This window comes from Hetaerina americana, unplaced genomic scaffold (genome assembly GCF_022747635.1).
Source record: "Hetaerina americana unplaced genomic scaffold, ioHetAmer1.1.p SCAF_216, whole genome shotgun sequence".
Classification (NCBI taxonomy): Eukaryota; Metazoa; Arthropoda; class Insecta; order Odonata; family Calopterygidae; genus Hetaerina; species Hetaerina americana.
Window position 1 is genome coordinate 38,601 of NW_027286782.1, and position 17,997 is coordinate 56,597.

The 17,997-nt window shown below is 46.7% G+C and overlaps 28 non-coding genes across 28 annotated transcripts; all 28 read right to left on the reverse strand.

The window, feature by feature from the left end:
- Positions 1–3,955: 3,955 nt before the first annotated feature.
- On the reverse strand, positions 3,956–4,074 carry LOC139689242 (5S ribosomal RNA). Its single transcript, XR_011701296.1, has one exon. It is a non-coding gene; the product is annotated as a 5S ribosomal RNA (ribosomal RNA).
- Positions 4,075–4,463: 389 nt separating this feature from the next.
- Positions 4,464–4,582, reverse strand: LOC139689254 (5S ribosomal RNA). The gene has a single exon (XR_011701307.1). It is a non-coding gene; the product is annotated as a 5S ribosomal RNA (ribosomal RNA).
- Positions 4,583–4,971: 389 nt separating this feature from the next.
- LOC139688689 (5S ribosomal RNA) lies at positions 4,972–5,090 on the reverse strand. Its single transcript, XR_011700787.1, has one exon. It is a non-coding gene; the product is annotated as a 5S ribosomal RNA (ribosomal RNA).
- A 399-nt stretch (positions 5,091–5,489) lies between these two features.
- Positions 5,490–5,608, reverse strand: LOC139688700 (5S ribosomal RNA). Its single transcript, XR_011700798.1, has one exon. It is a non-coding gene; the product is annotated as a 5S ribosomal RNA (ribosomal RNA).
- A 389-nt stretch (positions 5,609–5,997) lies between these two features.
- On the reverse strand, positions 5,998–6,116 carry LOC139688711 (5S ribosomal RNA). Its single transcript, XR_011700809.1, has one exon. It is a non-coding gene; the product is annotated as a 5S ribosomal RNA (ribosomal RNA).
- A 389-nt stretch (positions 6,117–6,505) lies between these two features.
- LOC139688722 (5S ribosomal RNA) lies at positions 6,506–6,624 on the reverse strand. Its single transcript, XR_011700817.1, has one exon. It is a non-coding gene; the product is annotated as a 5S ribosomal RNA (ribosomal RNA).
- A 389-nt stretch (positions 6,625–7,013) lies between these two features.
- Positions 7,014–7,132, reverse strand: LOC139688733 (5S ribosomal RNA). Its single transcript, XR_011700818.1, has one exon. It is a non-coding gene; the product is annotated as a 5S ribosomal RNA (ribosomal RNA).
- Positions 7,133–7,521: 389 nt separating this feature from the next.
- LOC139688744 (5S ribosomal RNA) lies at positions 7,522–7,640 on the reverse strand. The gene has a single exon (XR_011700820.1). It is a non-coding gene; the product is annotated as a 5S ribosomal RNA (ribosomal RNA).
- A 389-nt stretch (positions 7,641–8,029) lies between these two features.
- Positions 8,030–8,148, reverse strand: LOC139688745 (5S ribosomal RNA). The gene has a single exon (XR_011700821.1). It is a non-coding gene; the product is annotated as a 5S ribosomal RNA (ribosomal RNA).
- A 389-nt stretch (positions 8,149–8,537) lies between these two features.
- LOC139688746 (5S ribosomal RNA) lies at positions 8,538–8,656 on the reverse strand. Its single transcript, XR_011700822.1, has one exon. It is a non-coding gene; the product is annotated as a 5S ribosomal RNA (ribosomal RNA).
- A 389-nt stretch (positions 8,657–9,045) lies between these two features.
- Positions 9,046–9,164, reverse strand: LOC139688747 (5S ribosomal RNA). Its single transcript, XR_011700823.1, has one exon. It is a non-coding gene; the product is annotated as a 5S ribosomal RNA (ribosomal RNA).
- A 389-nt stretch (positions 9,165–9,553) lies between these two features.
- On the reverse strand, positions 9,554–9,672 carry LOC139688749 (5S ribosomal RNA). Its single transcript, XR_011700824.1, has one exon. It is a non-coding gene; the product is annotated as a 5S ribosomal RNA (ribosomal RNA).
- Positions 9,673–10,061: 389 nt separating this feature from the next.
- Positions 10,062–10,180, reverse strand: LOC139688750 (5S ribosomal RNA). Its single transcript, XR_011700825.1, has one exon. It is a non-coding gene; the product is annotated as a 5S ribosomal RNA (ribosomal RNA).
- A 389-nt stretch (positions 10,181–10,569) lies between these two features.
- LOC139688751 (5S ribosomal RNA) lies at positions 10,570–10,688 on the reverse strand. Its single transcript, XR_011700826.1, has one exon. It is a non-coding gene; the product is annotated as a 5S ribosomal RNA (ribosomal RNA).
- Positions 10,689–11,077: 389 nt separating this feature from the next.
- LOC139688752 (5S ribosomal RNA) lies at positions 11,078–11,196 on the reverse strand. Its single transcript, XR_011700827.1, has one exon. It is a non-coding gene; the product is annotated as a 5S ribosomal RNA (ribosomal RNA).
- A 389-nt stretch (positions 11,197–11,585) lies between these two features.
- On the reverse strand, positions 11,586–11,704 carry LOC139688683 (5S ribosomal RNA). The gene has a single exon (XR_011700781.1). It is a non-coding gene; the product is annotated as a 5S ribosomal RNA (ribosomal RNA).
- Positions 11,705–12,093: 389 nt separating this feature from the next.
- On the reverse strand, positions 12,094–12,212 carry LOC139689234 (5S ribosomal RNA). Its single transcript, XR_011701288.1, has one exon. It is a non-coding gene; the product is annotated as a 5S ribosomal RNA (ribosomal RNA).
- Positions 12,213–12,601: 389 nt separating this feature from the next.
- LOC139688753 (5S ribosomal RNA) lies at positions 12,602–12,720 on the reverse strand. The gene has a single exon (XR_011700828.1). It is a non-coding gene; the product is annotated as a 5S ribosomal RNA (ribosomal RNA).
- A 389-nt stretch (positions 12,721–13,109) lies between these two features.
- On the reverse strand, positions 13,110–13,233 carry LOC139688717 (5S ribosomal RNA). Its single transcript, XR_011700815.1, has one exon. It is a non-coding gene; the product is annotated as a 5S ribosomal RNA (ribosomal RNA).
- A 389-nt stretch (positions 13,234–13,622) lies between these two features.
- On the reverse strand, positions 13,623–13,741 carry LOC139688754 (5S ribosomal RNA). The gene has a single exon (XR_011700829.1). It is a non-coding gene; the product is annotated as a 5S ribosomal RNA (ribosomal RNA).
- A 389-nt stretch (positions 13,742–14,130) lies between these two features.
- Positions 14,131–14,249, reverse strand: LOC139688756 (5S ribosomal RNA). Its single transcript, XR_011700831.1, has one exon. It is a non-coding gene; the product is annotated as a 5S ribosomal RNA (ribosomal RNA).
- Positions 14,250–14,735: 486 nt separating this feature from the next.
- Positions 14,736–14,854, reverse strand: LOC139689256 (5S ribosomal RNA). The gene has a single exon (XR_011701309.1). It is a non-coding gene; the product is annotated as a 5S ribosomal RNA (ribosomal RNA).
- Positions 14,855–15,243: 389 nt separating this feature from the next.
- LOC139688757 (5S ribosomal RNA) lies at positions 15,244–15,362 on the reverse strand. Its single transcript, XR_011700832.1, has one exon. It is a non-coding gene; the product is annotated as a 5S ribosomal RNA (ribosomal RNA).
- A 389-nt stretch (positions 15,363–15,751) lies between these two features.
- On the reverse strand, positions 15,752–15,870 carry LOC139689193 (5S ribosomal RNA). Its single transcript, XR_011701249.1, has one exon. It is a non-coding gene; the product is annotated as a 5S ribosomal RNA (ribosomal RNA).
- A 389-nt stretch (positions 15,871–16,259) lies between these two features.
- LOC139688758 (5S ribosomal RNA) lies at positions 16,260–16,378 on the reverse strand. Its single transcript, XR_011700833.1, has one exon. It is a non-coding gene; the product is annotated as a 5S ribosomal RNA (ribosomal RNA).
- A 389-nt stretch (positions 16,379–16,767) lies between these two features.
- LOC139688759 (5S ribosomal RNA) lies at positions 16,768–16,886 on the reverse strand. Its single transcript, XR_011700834.1, has one exon. It is a non-coding gene; the product is annotated as a 5S ribosomal RNA (ribosomal RNA).
- A 389-nt stretch (positions 16,887–17,275) lies between these two features.
- Positions 17,276–17,394, reverse strand: LOC139688760 (5S ribosomal RNA). Its single transcript, XR_011700835.1, has one exon. It is a non-coding gene; the product is annotated as a 5S ribosomal RNA (ribosomal RNA).
- Positions 17,395–17,783: 389 nt separating this feature from the next.
- Positions 17,784–17,902, reverse strand: LOC139688761 (5S ribosomal RNA). Its single transcript, XR_011700836.1, has one exon. It is a non-coding gene; the product is annotated as a 5S ribosomal RNA (ribosomal RNA).
- Positions 17,903–17,997: the final 95 nt, after the last annotated feature.

Below are 17,997 nucleotides of genomic sequence, written 5' to 3' on the forward strand. Positions count from 1 at the left end.
TTTTCCCTGCCCTACTATGTGTTCGTCAGGGCCGATTATCGTCGCTAGGCCTTCACTCAGCCTAGTTTTCACGATTTTCGCCATTATTTTATAATCGGCATTCAGGAGTGTGATAGGTCTGTAGTCATTTATTACTCTCGGTTCTTTCTTTTTCGGTACGAGTACTATTTTTCCCTCACTTTGGGTCTTGGCGAGAATATTTTTTTTGAAAATGGACTCAAATGCTGGAATCAGTATATCTTTCAGATCTTTCCAAAATTCTTCATAGAATTCGTAAGGAATTCCGTCGGGACCAGGAGACCTCCCCTTGGGGAGCCATCTCAGGGCGTCCTCACACTCCTCTCTCGTGTATATTTCCGCCATTCTCTCTGCCATTTCCACTGGGAGTGTCGGGAGTGGCGTGGAGTCTGGTGACTTACCCTTTCGTGTGGTGTTATTTCCTGACAGGAGAGCCACAAAGTGGTTGTATACATGGTCTATCATTTCACTTTCCTCCTCTATTCTACTTCCGTTTTCATTAAATATTCCGTTGTTTAATATATTATTTCTGCACTCCTTTAATCTTCTCCCCAGGTAATAAACAGAGGCCTCTTCCTCTGGCAGGGATAGTTTGCTTTTTTGCCAAGATTGTATTTTTGCCCTTTGCTGTTCAATACTAAAAATTTTCCTCTTCAGTTCTTTAGTTTCTTCCCAGTTGCTCCTTCCCTTATTCCTAGATTTTAAACTTTCTTGGAGCGCTTCCCTATAAAAGAGCATGGTTTCTCTTGTTTCTTCCGCTCTTATTCTTTGCAAATGTGCAAAGAGCCTTCTAATATGGACTTTCGTCATCTCCCATCTTTTAATTGGGTCCATTCCACTCCACTTTTTTACCCACAGTTGGATGTTCTCCCTCAGTATTTCTTTGGTGTCTTGTTCGTGAAACAGCTCAGTATTCAACCTCCATTCCTTTGCCCTTGCCTTTGGCCCCGTTCTGTTCGGGGATCCTTTGACGGAGATCAGGACCGCGCAGTGATCGGAGCATGTTACTGGAAGCACCGAATAGGACGATATACGGGTCTTCATGTCGAGGGATGCATAGAAACGGTCCTGCCGGGTTGCCCAGTTTTCCCTGTAAATGGTGTACGGGAGGATGTCATTGCCGTTGGATAGTTTTACTACGTCAACTGCCCTGAGGTTATTTATAATTGCTTTAAGGGGGCCGCATATTGGGTATTTCCCTGATCCTTCTCGGTTATTTTGGCTGTCTTTTTCGTCTATTATTGCATTAAAATCCCCGCCTAGGAGTGCCATTCCTTGAAACCCGTTCAAAAGGGGGAGGAGGTCCCTCGTGTAGAATTCCCTCCTTTCCGGTAATTTCCTAGTGCCGGCCGGGCCGTACACATTGATTATCTTTATTCCGAGTACGTACATGGCCATCGCCCTCCCAGATGGTAACATTGTAATCTTTTGTGGGATAATGCTTTTTTTTAACAATATGGCGGTGCCTCTTTCCTGTTCTATAGTATTCATATATATCTGCGCAGGCCCTGAGTCCCAATATGCGCTTCCCGTGACCTCTTGCAACAAAAGGATGTCCAGACCTTCTTTTTGAAAAAGGTCAAAAACTCTTTCTATCCTTTCCTTGCTTCTGATCCCACACACATTTAGCGTGCCTATTTTTAGTTTTGTGTCCATTTCGGTGTTCAAAGGATATTCGGTAGGGAGGTATTCCAATCTATATATTTGCTTTAGGTGAAAGCGGCTTTTCCGTTTCCAAATTATTCGATTCCCTATTCGTGATTTTAAATTTACCTTCTTTAACATACGCAAACTTTTCGGCCCAGTCCTCCAATGCCGGACGTGGTCCAGCACTGCCGCAGTCGCCGCTAGGCCATTTTGTCCGCTTTTGCTCCGCCGCCACCTTTTTGCACCCCCTCCAGAATCGGCTGGTGCTCTCCTCAAGGTCGTCCGCAACACTGCTCTCACTGGCGCTGCCCCGAGCCTCTTCTCCATGCTCACCCGCAGTGACGCTGCCGCGCAACACCTCTTTCTTCTTTCCGATTTCCTTTACCCTCCTGGCCCGCCGGTCGACCACTGTGAAGTCACCGCTCGCTTCAGCCTCCGCCCCCTGCAGACCGTGGTCCACTGCCATTTCACCTTCTTTCTGCCTGGTCCCGCCCGCCAAAACCGCCACCACCCCCCCATTCGACGCCACCGCGCCAATCAGCCCCGGGGCCACTTCCCCTCCCGGGGCGTCAACGGAGGCCCGGCTGCCCCCACTCTCTCTCCCCCGACACGGCTCCGATTCACTATGCCCCACCAACCATTCCATTTTTTTATTGCTCAGCTTGTCTGCCAGCATTTCCACACTTCCTTCTCGCCCCTCCTCCTGAATGTCCATCTCCTTAGTCCCGGCCTCGCTGTTCCCCCTCACCCCTCGTTCCCCGTTGCAAGCTTCCCCTTCCGCGCCGGTGGCCTCCATTAAATTGCTAAGGGTAACGGAAGTCGAAATCCTTTTACCCCGCCCCCTGTTCCTTGACCCCTTCCTCCGCTTACGCCCGATTCCGTTGGCCTCTGCCGGTCCGTCACTGCCCGAGTCATCATCTTCGCTGGTCGGGGGGGCTCGCGTAGTTCCTCGCCGCTTTTCACCTTCTAAAGAATCCTCTGCCCCTGTATTCTCCCCGATTGCATCAGTACCATTATCTTCCTCCGGAATTGGCACCAGCGGAATTTCCTCCTCCGTGTTTGACTTCTTTCCCCGCAATGCATCCGCATAAGCCGTACTCGTCTTCATCATTGTGCATTTGACTCTAAGGTGCTCCTCACTCCCACACCTGGAACAGGTTTGCTTTTGCCCGTCGTAGTGTATTACAGCTCTAAACCCGGCGATAGGGATATATGATGGTATGGGGCTCTTAATGTACATCTTGACTGTTCGGGTACCTGTACTGATTTTGTACAGACCCTGCCCAATCCACTGGTTGTCCGTGTGGGAGACCACCTTGCCGTATTTTCCGAGGGCCATTTCCACCTCAAATCTGGGGACTTCAGGCGGGAGTGAGACCACCTTAACAAAGGTTGCCCTGCTAGAGGCCGACTCCAAGGTCGCCGTTCCCCGCTTATCGGCTTCTGAAGGAAAGTCGATGGGCCCCCCTTTCGACCGCAAAATTTTTTCCACTAATTCTTCATTTATCACCTTAACATAAACTGTTTTCCTAGTAATTCCAAACTGAATAGCCACCAAATCTTCCAATTTTAGCCCGAGCTCGACACCGATGAATCGATGGACCTCTAGGGCCGTAGCGCTTTCTTTTAAGTCATTGAGACTTATAATTAGCGTGGCCTTCCTATCGTAAGGCATTCTAATTTACTACCTTAACAAGGAAAGAAAAGAACCAATCACGCACCTCAAGCCCTAAACAGGCCTGATAAAGAAAAAAGGGGAAAACTCCACCACAAAAAAAACTTCTCCGCCACAAGCACTAGGGGAGGCAGCGAGTTTCACCCCTCCCGGCGATCGAAGCCTCGAACGCCGGGGAAACGCACACACAGAACCGGAACACAGACACGTCCTCACGGCCGTTGGCAATTTCCACCACTCTCGAGTCAACTATTTTAGCAATATCAAGCCCGCAAACACTTGCAACGACGCGACACGACGTCTATTTTCTTGCCCACGGCTTGCATACATCGGGCCGTCCACGACCATACTATATGATGGCGGGAGACGGAGGTAATTTGCCATCTCAAAACGAACTTTGGATAAATGTGGAAGAGATACGGGTTACTACAGCACCAATGCATTGCCCCAAGAGAGCTGGTCGCATCTAGATGAAATGGAATGGTGTCAAAAGGGAACATACCAATTCAAAATCACGCATGCAATGTCTGGCATTGCAAAATAAATTATTTGAAAAAAATTAAAAACATCAGAGAATGCCTCAAAATACGTTCGTTTCGGAAAAAAAATATTGAAAGCCAACGGCACCCGGTGTTCCCAGGCGGTCACCCATCCAAGTACTATCCGGGCCCGATGCTGCTTAACTTCGGTGATCGGACGAGAACCGGTGTATTCAGCGTGGTATGGCCGTTGGCAATTTCCACCACTCTCGAGTCAACTATTTTAGCAATATCAAGCCCGCAAACACTTGCAACGACGCGACACGACGTCTATTTTCTTGCCCACGGCTTGCATACATCGGGCCGTCCACGACCATACTATATGATGGCGGGAGACGGAGGTAATTTGCCATCTCAAAACGAACTTTGGATAAATGTGGAAGAGATACGGGTTACTACAGCACCAATGCATTGCCCCAAGAGAGCTGGTCGCATCTAGATGAAATGGAATGGTGTCAAAAGGGAACATACCAATTCAAAATCACGCATGCAATGTCGGGCATTGCAAAATAAATTATTTGAAAAAAATTAAAAACATCAGAGAATGCCTCAAAATACGTTCGTTTCGGAAAAAAAATATTGAAAGCCAACGGCACCCGGTGTTCCCAGGCGGTCACCCATCCAAGTACTATCCGGGCCCGATGCTGCTTAACTTCGGTGATCGGACGAGAACCGGTGTATTCAGCGTGGTATGGCCGTTGGCAATTTCCACCACTCTCGAGTCAACTATTTTAGCAATATCAAGCCCGCAAACACTTGCAACGACGCGACACGACGTCTATTTTCTTGCCCACGGCTTGCATACATCGGGCCGTCCACGACCATACTATATGATGGCGGGAGACGGAGGTAATTTGCCATCTCAAAACGAACTTTGGATAAATGTGGAAGAGATACGGGTTACTACAGCACCAATGCATTGCCCCAAGAGAGCTGGTCGCATCTAGATGAAATGGAATGGTGTCAAAAGGGAACATACCAATTCAAAATCACGCATGCAATGTCTGGCATTGCAAAATAAATTATTTGAAAAAAATTAAAAACATCAGAGAATGCCTCAAAATACGTTCGTTTCGGAAAAAAAATATTGAAAGCCAACGGCACCCGGTGTTCCCAGGCGGTCACCCATCCAAGTACTATCCGGGCCCGATGCTGCTTAACTTCGGTGATCGGACGAGAACCGGTGTATTCAGCGTGGTATGGCCGTTGGCAATTTCCACCACTCTCGAGTCAACTATTTTAGCAATATCAAGCCCGCAAACACTTGCAACGACGCGACACGACGTCTATTTTCTTGCCCACGGCTTGCATACATCGGGCCGTCCACGACCATACTATATGATGGCGGGAGACGGAGGTAATTTGCCATCTCAAAACGACTCAAAACGAACTTTGGATAAATGTGGAAGAGATACGGGTTACTACAGCACCAATGCATTGCCCCAAGAGAGCTGGTCGCATCTAGATGAAATGGAATGGTGTCAAAAGGGAACATACCAATTCAAAATCACGCATGCAATGTCTGGCATTGCAAAATAAATTATTTGAAAAAAATTAAAAACATCAGAGAATGCCTCAAAATACGTTCGTTTCGGAAAAAAAATATTGAAAGCCAACGGCACCCGGTGTTCCCAGGCGGTCACCCATCCAAGTACTATCCGGGCCCGATGCTGCTTAACTTCGGTGATCGGACGAGAACCGGTGTATTCAGCGTGGTATGGCCGTTGGCAATTTCCACCACTCTCGAGTCAACTATTTTAGCAATATCAAGCCCGCAAACACTTGCAACGACGCGACACGACGTCTATTTTCTTGCCCACGGCTTGCATACATCGGGCCGTCCACGACCATACTATATGATGGCGGGAGACGGAGGTAATTTGCCATCTCAAAACGAACTTTGGATAAATGTGGAAGAGATACGGGTTACTACAGCACCAATGCATTGCCCCAAGAGAGCTGGTCGCATCTAGATGAAATGGAATGGTGTCAAAAGGGAACATACCAATTCAAAATCACGCATGCAATGTCTGGCATTGCAAAATAAATTATTTGAAAAAAATTAAAAACATCAGAGAATGCCTCAAAATACGTTCGTTTCGGAAAAAAAATATTGAAAGCCAACGGCACCCGGTGTTCCCAGGCGGTCACCCATCCAAGTACTATCCGGGCCCGATGCTGCTTAACTTCGGTGATCGGACGAGAACCGGTGTATTCAGCGTGGTATGGCCGTTGGCAATTTCCACCACTCTCGAGTCAACTATTTTAGCAATATCAAGCCCGCAAACACTTGCAACGACGCGACACGACGTCTATTTTCTTGCCCACGGCTTGCATACATCGGGCCGTCCACGACCATACTATATGATGGCGGGAGACGGAGGTAATTTGCCATCTCAAAACGAACTTTGGATAAATGTGGAAGAGATACGGGTTACTACAGCACCAATGCATTGCCCCAAGAGAGCTGGTCGCATCTAGATGAAATGGAATGGTGTCAAAAGGGAACATACCAATTCAAAATCACGCATGCAATGTCTGGCATTGCAAAATAAATTATTTGAAAAAAATTAAAAACATCAGAGAATGCCTCAAAATACGTTCGTTTCGGAAAAAAAATATTGAAAGCCAACGGCACCCGGTGTTCCCAGGCGGTCACCCATCCAAGTACTATCCGGGCCCGATGCTGCTTAACTTCGGTGATCGGACGAGAACCGGTGTATTCAGCGTGGTATGGCCGTTGGCAATTTCCACCACTCTCGAGTCAACTATTTTAGCAATATCAAGCCCGCAAACACTTGCAACGACGCGACACGACGTCTATTTTCTTGCCCACGGCTTGCATACATCGGGCCGTCCACGACCATACTATATGATGGCGGGAGACGGAGGTAATTTGCCATCTCAAAACGAACTTTGGATAAATGTGGAAGAGATACGGGTTACTACAGCACCAATGCATTGCCCCAAGAGAGCTGGTCGCATCTAGATGAAATGGAATGGTGTCAAAAGGGAACATACCAATTCAAAATCACGCATGCAATGTCTGGCATTGCAAAATAAATTATTTGAAAAAAATTTAAAACATCAGAGAATGCCTCAAAATACGTTCGTTTCGGAAAAAAAATATTGAAAGCCAACGGCACCCGGTGTTCCCAGGCGGTCACCCATCCAAGTACTATCCGGGCCCGATGCTGCTTAACTTCGGTGATCGGACGAGAACCGGTGTATTCAGCGTGGTATGGCCGTTGGCAATTTCCACCACTCTCGAGTCAACTATTTTAGCAATATCAAGCCCGCAAACACTTGCAACGACGCGACACGACGTCTATTTTCTTGCCCACGGCTTGCATACATCGGGCCGTCCACGACCATACTATATGATGGCGGGAGACGGAGGTAATTTGCCATCTCAAAACGAACTTTGGATAAATGTGGAAGAGATACGGGTTACTACAGCACCAATGCATTGCCCCAAGAGAGCTGGTCGCATCTAGATGAAATGGAATGGTGTCAAAAGGGAACATACCAATTCAAAATCACGCATGCAATGTCTGGCATTGCAAAATAAATTATTTGAAAAAAATTAAAAACATCAGAGAATGCCTCAAAATACGTTCGTTTCGGAAAAAAAATATTGAAAGCCAACGGCACCCGGTGTTCCCAGGCGGTCACCCATCCAAGTACTATCCGGGCCCGATGCTGCTTAACTTCGGTGATCGGACGAGAACCGGTGTATTCAGCGTGGTATGGCCGTTGGCAATTTCCACCACTCTCGAGTCAACTATTTTAGCAATATCAAGCCCGCAAACACTTGCAACGACGCGACACGACGTCTATTTTCTTGCCCACGGCTTGCATACATCGGGCCGTCCACGACCATACTATATGATGGCGGGAGACGGAGGTAATTTGCCATCTCAAAACGAACTTTGGATAAATGTGGAAGAGATACGGGTTACTACAGCACCAATGCATTGCCCCAAGAGAGCTGGTCGCATCTAGATGAAATGGAATGGTGTCAAAAGGGAACATACCAATTCAAAATCACGCATGCAATGTCTGGCATTGCAAAATAAATTATTTGAAAAAAATTAAAAACATCAGAGAATGCCTCAAAATACGTTCGTTTCGGAAAAAAAATATTGAAAGCCAACGGCACCCGGTGTTCCCAGGCGGTCACCCATCCAAGTACTATCCGGGCCCGATGCTGCTTAACTTCGGTGATCGGACGAGAACCGGTGTATTCAGCGTGGTATGGCCGTTGGCAATTTCCACCACTCTCGAGTCAACTATTTTAGCAATATCAAGCCCGCAAACACTTGCAACGACGCGACACGACGTCTATTTTCTTGCCCACGGCTTGCATACATCGGGCCGTCCACGACCATACTATATGATGGCGGGAGACGGAGGTAATTTGCCATCTCAAAACGAACTTTGGATAAATGTGGAAGAGATACGGGTTACTACAGCACCAATGCATTGCCCCAAGAGAGCTGGTCGCATCTAGATGAAATGGAATGGTGTCAAAAGGGAACATACCAATTCAAAATCACGCATGCAATGTCTGGCATTGCAAAATAAATTATTTGAAAAAAATTAAAAACATCAGAGAATGCCTCAAAATACGTTCGTTTCGGAAAAAAAATATTGAAAGCCAACGGCACCCGGTGTTCCCAGGCGGTCACCCATCCAAGTACTATCCGGGCCCGATGCTGCTTAACTTCGGTGATCGGACGAGAACCGGTGTATTCAGCGTGGTATGGCCGTTGGCAATTTCCACCACTCTCGAGTCAACTATTTTAGCAATATCAAGCCCGCAAACACTTGCAACGACGCGACACGACGTCTATTTTCTTGCCCACGGCTTGCATACATCGGGCCGTCCACGACCATACTATATGATGGCGGGAGACGGAGGTAATTTGCCATCTCAAAACGAACTTTGGATAAATGTGGAAGAGATACGGGTTACTACAGCACCAATGCATTGCCCCAAGAGAGCTGGTCGCATCTAGATGAAATGGAATGGTGTCAAAAGGGAACATACCAATTCAAAATCACGCATGCAATGTCTGGCATTGCAAAATAAATTATTTGAAAAAAATTAAAAACATCAGAGAATGCCTCAAAATACGTTCGTTTCGGAAAAAAAATATTGAAAGCCAACGGCACCCGGTGTTCCCAGGCGGTCACCCATCCAAGTACTATCCGGGCCCGATGCTGCTTAACTTCGGTGATCGGACGAGAACCGGTGTATTCAGCGTGGTATGGCCGTTGGCAATTTCCACCACTCTCGAGTCAACTATTTTAGCAATATCAAGCCCGCAAACACTTGCAACGACGCGACACGACGTCTATTTTCTTGCCCACGGCTTGCATACATCGGGCCGTCCACGACCATACTATATGATGGCGGGAGACGGAGGTAATTTGCCATCTCAAAACGAACTTTGGATAAATGTGGAAGAGATACGGGTTACTACAGCACCAATGCATTGCCCCAAGAGAGCTGGTCGCATCTAGATGAAATGGAATGGTGTCAAAAGGGAACATACCAATTCAAAATCACGCATGCAATGTCTGGCATTGCAAAATAAATTATTTGAAAAAAATTTAAAACATCAGAGAATGCCTCAAAATACGTTCGTTTCGGAAAAAAAATATTGAAAGCCAACGGCACCCGGTGTTCCCAGGCGGTCACCCATCCAAGTACTATCCGGGCCCGATGCTGCTTAACTTCGGTGATCGGACGAGAACCGGTGTATTCAGCGTGGTATGGCCGTTGGCATTTTCCACCACTCTCGAGTCAACTATTTTAGCAATATCAAGCCCGCAAACACTTGCAACGACGCGACACGACGTCTATTTTCTTGCCCACGGCTTGCATACATCGGGCCGTCCACGACCATACTATATGATGGCGGGAGACGGAGGTAATTTGCCATCTCAAAACGAACTTTGGATAAATGTGGAAGAGATACGGGTTACTACAGCACCAATGCATTGCCCCAAGAGAGCTGGTCGCATCTAGATGAAATGGAATGGTGTCAAAAGGGAACATACCAATTCAAAATCACGCATGCAATGTCTGGCATTGCAAAATAAATTATTTGAAAAAAATTAAAAACATCAGAGAATGCCTCAAAATACGTTCGTTTCGGAAAAAAAATATTGAAAGCCAACGGCACCCGGTGTTCCCAGGCGGTCACCCATCCAAGTACTATCCGGGCCCGATGCTGCTTAACTTCGGTGATCGGACGAGAACCGGTGTATTCAGCGTGGTATGGCCGTTGGCAATTTCCACCACTCTCGAGTCAACTATTTTAGCAATATCAAGCCCGCAAACACTTGCAACGACGCGACACGACGTCTATTTTCTTGCCCACGGCTTGCATACATCGGGCCGTCCACGACCATACTATATGATGGCGGGAGACGGAGGTAATTTGCCATCTCAAAACGAACTTTGGATAAATGTGGAAGAGATACGGGTTACTACAGCACCAATGCATTGCCCCAAGAGAGCTGGTCGCATCTAGATGAAATGGAATGGTGTCAAAAGGGAACATACCAATTCAAAATCACGCATGCAATGTCTGGCATTGCAAAATAAATTATTTGAAAAAAATTAAAAACATCAGAGAATGCCTCAAAATACGTTCGTTTCGGAAAAAAAATATTGAAAGCCAACGGCACCCGGTGTTCCCAGGCGGTCACCCATCCAAGTACTATCCGGGCCCGATGCTGCTTAACTTCGGTGATCGGACGAGAACCGGTGTATTCAGCGTGGTATGGCCGTTGGCAATTTCCACCACTCTCGAGTCAACTATTTTAGCAATATCAAGCCCGCAAACACTTGCAACGACGCGACACGACGTCTATTTTCTTGCCCACGGCTTGCATACATCGGGCCGTCCACGACCATACTATATGATGGCGGGAGACGGAGGTAATTTGCCATCTCAAAACGAACTTTGGATAAATGTGGAAGAGATACGGGTTACTACAGCACCAATGCATTGCCCCAAGAGAGCTGGTCGCATCTAGATGAAATGGAATGGTGTCAAAAGGGAACATACCAATTCAAAATCACGCATGCAATGTCTGGCATTGCAAAATAAATTATTTGAAAAAAATTAAAAACATCAGAGAATGCCTCAAAATACGTTCGTTTCGGAAAAAAAATATTGAAAGCCAACGGCACCCGGTGTTCCCAGGCGGTCACCCATCCAAGTACTATCCGGGCCCGATGCTGCTTAACTTCGGTGATCGGACGAGAACCGGTGTATTCAGCGTGGTATGGCCGTTGGCAATTTCCACCACTCTCGAGTCAACTATTTTAGCAATATCAAGCCCGCAAACACTTGCAACGACGCGACACGACGTCTATTTTCTTGCCCACGGCTTGCATACATCGGGCCGTCCACGACCATACTATATGATGGCGGGAGACGGAGGTAATTTGCCATCTCAAAACGAACTTTGGATAAATGTGGAAGAGATACGGGTTACTACAGCACCAATGCATTGCCCCAAGAGAGCTGGTCGCATCTAGATGAAATGGAATGGTGTCAAAAGGGAACATACCAATTCAAAATCACGCATGCAATGTCTGGCATTGCAAAATAAATTATTTGAAAAAAATTTAAAACATCAGAGAATGCCTCAAAATACGTTCGTTTCGGAAAAAAAATATTGAAAGCCAACGGCACCCGGTGTTCCCAGGCGGTCACCCATCCAAGTACTAACCGGGCCCGATGCTGCTTAACTTCGGTGATCGGACGAGAACCGGTGTATTCAGCGTGGTATGGCCGTTGGCATTTTCCACCACTCTCGAGTCAACTATTTTAGCAATATCAAGCCCGCAAACACTTGCAACGACGCGACACGACGTCTATTTTCTTGCCCACGGCTTGCATACATCGGGCCGTCCACGACCATACTATATGATGGCGGGAGACGGAGGTAATTTGCCATCTCAAAACGAACTTTGGATAAATGTGGAAGAGATACGGGTTACTACAGCACCAATGCATTGCCCCAAGAGAGCTGGTCGCATCTAGATGAAATGGAATGGTGTCAAAAGGGAACATACCAATTCAAAATCACGCATGCAATGTCTGGCATTGCAAAATAAATTATTTGAAAAAAATTAAAAACATCAGAGAATGCCTCAAAATACGTTCGTTTCGGAAAAAAAATATTGAAAGCCAACGGCACCCGGTGTTCCCAGGCGGTCACCCATCCAAGTACTATCCGGGCCCGATGCTGCTTAACTTCGGTGATCGGACGAGAACCGGTGTATTCAGGGTGGTATGGCCGTTGGCAATTTCCACCACTCTCGAGTCAACTATTTTAGCAATATCAAGCCCGCAAACACTTGCAACGACGCGACACGACGTCTATTTTCTTGCCCACGGCTTGCATACATCGGGCCGTCCACGACCATACTATATGATGGCGGGAGACGGAGGTAATTTGCCATCTCAAAACGAACTTTGGATAAATGTGGAAGAGATACGGGTTACTACAGCACCAATGCATTGCCCCAAGAGAGCTGGTCGCATCTAGATGAAATGGAATGGTGTCAAAAGGGAACATACCAATTCAAAATCACGCATGCAATGTCTGGCATTGCAAAATAAATTATTTGAAAAAAATTAAAAACATCAGAGAATGCCTCAAAATACGTTCGTTTCGGAAAAAAAATATTGAAAGCCAACGGCACCCGGTGTTCCCAGGCGGTCACCCATCCAAGTACTATCCGGGCCCGATGCTGCTTAACTTCGGTGATCGGACGAGAACCGGTGTATTCAGCGTGGTATGGCCGTTGGCAATTTCCACCACTCTCGAGTCAACTATTTTAGCAATATCAAGCCCGCAAACACTTGCAACGACGCGACACGACGTCTATTTTCTTGCCCACGGCTTGCATACATCGGGCCGTCCACGACCATACTATATGATGGCGGGAGACGGAGGTAATTTGCCATCTCAAAACGAACTTTGGATAAATGTGGAAGAGATACGGGTTACTACAGCACCAATGCATTGCCCCAAGAGAGCTGGTCGCATCTAGATGAAATGGAATGGTGTCAAAAGGGAACATACCAATTCAAAATCACGCATGCAATGTCTGGCATTGCAAAATAAATTATTTGAAAAAAATTAAAAACATCAGAGAATGCCTCAAAATACGTTCGTTTCGGAAAAAAAATATTGAAAGCCAACGGCACCCGGTGTTCCCAGGCGGTCACCCATCCAAGTACTATCCGGGCCCGATGCTGCTTAACTTCGGTGATCGGACGAGAACCGGTGTATTCAGCGTGGTATTTTATGGCCGTTGGCAATTTCCACCACTCTCGAGTCAACTATTTTAGCAATATCAAGCCCGCAAACACTTGCAACGACGCGACACGACGTCTATTTTCTTGCCCACGGCTTGCATACATCGGGCCGTCCACGACCATACTATATGATGGCGGGAGACGGAGGTAATTTGCCATCTCAAAACGAACTTTGGATAAATGTGGAAGAGATACGGGTTACTACAGCACCAATGCATTGCCCCAAGAGAGCTGGTCGCATCTAGATGAAATGGAATGGTGTCAAAAGGGAACATACCAATTCAAAATCACGCATGCAATGTCTGGCATTGCAAAATAAATTATTTGAAAAAAATTAAAAACATCAGAGAATGCCTCAAAATACGTTCGTTTCGGAAAAAAAATATTGAAAGCCAACGGCACCCGGTGTTCCCAGGCGGTCACCCATCCAAGTACTATCCGGGCCCGATGCTGCTTAACTTCGGTGATCGGACGAGAACCGGTGTATTCAGCGTGGTATGGCCGTTGGCATTTTCCACCACTCTCGAGTCAACTATTTTAGCAATATCAAGCCCGCAAACACTTGCAACGACGCGACACGACGTCTATTTTCTTGCCCACGGCTTGCATACATCGGGCCGTCCACGACCATACTATATGATGGCGGGAGACGGAGGTAATTTGCCATCTCAAAACGAACTTTGGATAAATGTGGAAGAGATACGGGTTACTACAGCACCAATGCATTGCCCCAAGAGAGCTGGTCGCATCTAGATGAAATGGAATGGTGTCAAAAGGGAACATACCAATTCAAAATCACGCATGCAATGTCTGGCATTGCAAAATAAATTATTTGAAAAAAATTTAAAACATCAGAGAATGCCTCAAAATACGTTCGTTTCGGAAAAAAAATATTGAAAGCCAACGGCACCCGGTGTTCCCAGGCGGTCACCCATCCAAGTACTATCCGGGCCCGATGCTGCTTAACTTCGGTGATCGGACGAGAACCGGTGTATTCAGCGTGGTATGGCCGTTGGCATTTTCCACCACTCTCGAGTCAACTATTTTAGCAATATCAAGCCCGCAAACACTTGCAACGACGCGACACGACGTCTATTTTCTTGCGGCCGTTGGCAATTTCCACCACTCTCGAGTCAACTATTTTAGCAATATCAAGCCCGCAAACACTTGCAACGACGCGACAAGACGTCTATTTTCTTGCCCACGGCTTGCATACATCGGGCCGTCCACGACCATACTATATGATGGCGGGAGACGGAGGTAATTTGCCATCTCAAAACGAACTTTGGATAAATGTGGAAGAGATACGGGTTACTACAGCACCAATGCATTGCCCCAAGAGAGCTGGTCGCATCTAGATGAAATGGAATGGTGTCAAAAGGGAACATACCAATTCAAAATCACGCATGCAATGTCTGGCATTGCAAAATAAATTATTTGAAAAAAATTTAAAACATCAGAGAATGCCTCAAAATACGTTCGTTTCGGAAAAAAAATATTGAAAGCCAACGGCACCCGGTGTTCCCAGGCGGTCACCCATCCAAGTACTATCCGGTCCCGATGCTGCTTAACTTCGGTGATCGGACGAGAACCGGTGTATTCAGCGTGGTATGGCCGTTGGCATTTTCCACCACTCTCGAGTCAACTATTTTAGCAATATCAAGCCCGCAAACACTTGCAACGACGCGACACGACGTCTATTTTCTTGCCCACGGCTTGCATACATCGGGCCGTCCACGACCATACTATATGATGGCGGGAGACGGAGGTAATTTGCCATCTCAAAACGAACTTTGGATAAATGTGGAAGAGATACGGGTTACTACAGCACCAATGCATTGCCCCAAGAGAGCTGGTCGCATCTAGATGAAATGGAATGGTGTCAAAAGGGAACATACCAATTCAAAATCACGCATGCAATGTCTGGCATTGCAAAATAAATTATTTGAAAAAAATTAAAAACATCAGAGAATGCCTCAAAATACGTTCGTTTCGGAAAAAAAATATTGAAAGCCAACGGCACCCGGTGTTCCCAGGCGGTCACCCATCCAAGTACTATCCGGGCCCGATGCTGCTTAACTTCGGTGATCGGACGAGAACCGGTGTATTCAGCGTGGTATGGCCGTTGGCAATTTCCACCACTCTCGAGTCAACTATTTTAGCAATATCAAGCCCGCAAACACTTGCAACGACGCGACAAGACGTCTATTTTCTTGCCCACGGCTTGCATACATCGGGCCGTCCACGACCATACTATATGATGGCGGGAGACGGAGGTAATTTGCCATCTCAAAACGAACTTTGGATAAATGTGGAAGAGATACGGGTTACTACAGCACCAATGCATTGCCCCAAGAGAGCTGGTCGCATCTAGATGAAATGGAATGGTGTCAAAAGGGAACATACCAATTCAAAATCACGCATGCAATGTCTGGCATTGCAAAATAAATTATTTGAAAAAAATTTAAAACATCAGAGAATGCCTCAAAATACGTTCGTTTCGGAAAAAAAATATTGAAAGCCAACGGCACCCGGTGTTCCCAGGCGGTCACCCATGCAAGTACTATCCGGGCCCGATGCTGCTTAACTTCGGTGATCGGACGAGAACCGGTGTATTCAGCGTGGTATGGCCGTTGGCAATTTCCACCACTCTCGAGTCAACTATTTTAGCAATATCAAGCCCGCAAACACTTGCAACGACGCGACACGACGTCTATTTTCTTGCCCACGGCTTGCATACATCGGGCCGTCCACGACCATACTATATGATGGCGGGAGACGGAGGTAATTTGCCATCTCAAAACGAACTTTGGATAAATGTGGAAGAGATACGGGTTACTACAGCACCAATGCATTGCCCCAAGAGAGCTGGTCGCATCTAGATGAAATGGAATGGTGTCAAAAGGGAACATACCAATTCAAAATCACGCATGCAATGTCTGGCATTGCAAAATAAATTATTTGAAAAAAATTAAAAACATCAGAGAATGCCTCAAAATACGTTCGTTTCGGAAAAAAAATATTGAAAGCCAACGGCACCCGGTGTTCCCAGGCGGTCACCCATCCAAGTACTATCCGGGCCCGATGCTGCTTAACTTCGGTGATCGGACGAGAACCGGTGTATTCAGCGTGGTATGGCCGTTGGCAATTTCCACCACTCTCGAGTCAACTATTTTAGCAATATCAAGCCCGCAAACACTTGCAACGACGCGACACGACGTCTATTTTCTTGCCCACGGCTTGCATACATCGGGCCGTCCACGACCATACTATATGATGGCGGGAGACGGAGGTAATTTGCCATCTCAAAACGAACTTTGGATAAATGTGGAAGAGATACGGGTTACTACAGCACCAATGCATTGCCCCAAGAGAGCTGGTCGCATCTAGATGAAATGGAATGGTGTCAAAAGGGAACATACCAATTCAAAATCACGCATGCAATGTCTGGCATTGCAAAATAAATTATTTGAAAAAAATTAAAAACATCAGAGAATGCCTCAAAATACGTTCGTTTCGGAAAAAAAATATTGAAAGCCAACGGCACCCGGTGTTCCCAGGCGGTCACCCATCCAAGTACTATCCGGGCCCGATGCTGCTTAACTTCGGTGATCGGACGAGAACCGGTGTATTCAGCGTGGTATGGCCGTTGGCAATTTCCACCACTCTCGAGTCAACTATTTTAGCAATATCAAGCCCGCAAACACTTGCAACGACGCGACACGACGTCTATTTTCTTGCCCACGGCTTGCATACCTCGGGCCGTCCACGACCATACTATATGATGGCGGGAGACGGAGGTAATTTGCCATCTCAAAACGAACTTTGGATAAATGTGGAAGAGATACGGGTTACTACAGCACCAATGCATTGCCCCAAGAGAGCTGGTCGCATCTAGATGAAATGGAATGGTGTCAAAAGGGAACATACCAATTCAAAATCACGCATGCAATGTCGGGCATTGCAAAATAAATTATTTGAAAAAAATTAAAAACATCAGAGAATGCCTCAAAATACGTTCGTTTCGGAAAAAAAATATTGAAAGCCAACGGCACCCGGTGTTCCCAGGCGGTCACCCATCCAAGTACTATCCGGGCCCGATGCTGCTTAACTTCGGTGATCGGACGAGAACCGGTGTATTCAGCGTGGTATGGCCGTTGGCAATTTCCACCACTCTCGAGTCAACTATTTTAGCAATATCAAGCCCGCAAACACTTGCAACGACGCGACACGACGTCTATTTTCTTGCCCACGGCTTGCATACATCGGGCCGTCCACGACCATACTATATGATGGCGGGAGACGGAGGTAATTTGCCATCTCAAAACGAACTTTGGATAAATGTGGAAGAGATACGGGTTACTACAGCACCAATGCATTGCCCCAAGAGAGCTGGTCGCATCTAGATGAAATGGAATGGTGTCAAAAGGGAACATACCAATTCAAAATCACGCATGCAATGTCTGGCATTGCAAAATAAATTATTTGAAAAAAATTTAAAACATCAGAGAATGCCTCAAAATACGTTCGTTTCGGAAAAAAAATATTGAAAGCCAACGGCACCCGGTGTTCCCAGGCGGTCACCCATCCAAGTACTATCCGGGCCCGATGCTGCTTAACTTCGGTGATCGGACGAGAACCGGTGTATTCAGCGTGGTATGGCCGTTGGCAATTTCCACCACTCTCGAGTCAACTATTTTAGCAATATCAAGCCCGCAAACACTTGCAACGACGCGACACGACGTCTATTTTCTTGCCCACGGCT